The following is a 369-nucleotide window of genomic DNA, read 5'->3' on the forward strand; positions in this document are numbered from 1 at the left end:
GAAAGAGAGAAGAAATAGGAGAAAATGAGGGAGTGAGATGGAAAGAGAGTGAGAGTGAGTGGGGTTAATTTGTTTTTATTTATTGTTATATTTATTTATTTATTTTTTTAAAATTTGGCACGGGACGTGTCAATCTCTTCCCCTTATAAAAATTTGTCCTCGAATTTATTTAATAAATACCACTAACCTTGAGTTTCAACATAAGTGTGAGTACTTCGCACGGATGACTTCTTCGGGTTCCCAAGTAGTTTCTTCACCGGATGGACCACGCCAAAGGACTTTTACTGAAATGATATCCTTTGAGCGTAAACGTCTCACTTGGCGATCTAATATAGCTACTGGATGTTCAACGTATGATAGACTTTCATC

Source organism: Cicer arietinum, chromosome 7 (genome assembly GCF_000331145.2).
Source record: "Cicer arietinum cultivar CDC Frontier isolate Library 1 chromosome 7, Cicar.CDCFrontier_v2.0, whole genome shotgun sequence".
In the NCBI taxonomy this organism is placed as follows: Eukaryota; Viridiplantae; Streptophyta; class Magnoliopsida; order Fabales; family Fabaceae; genus Cicer; species Cicer arietinum.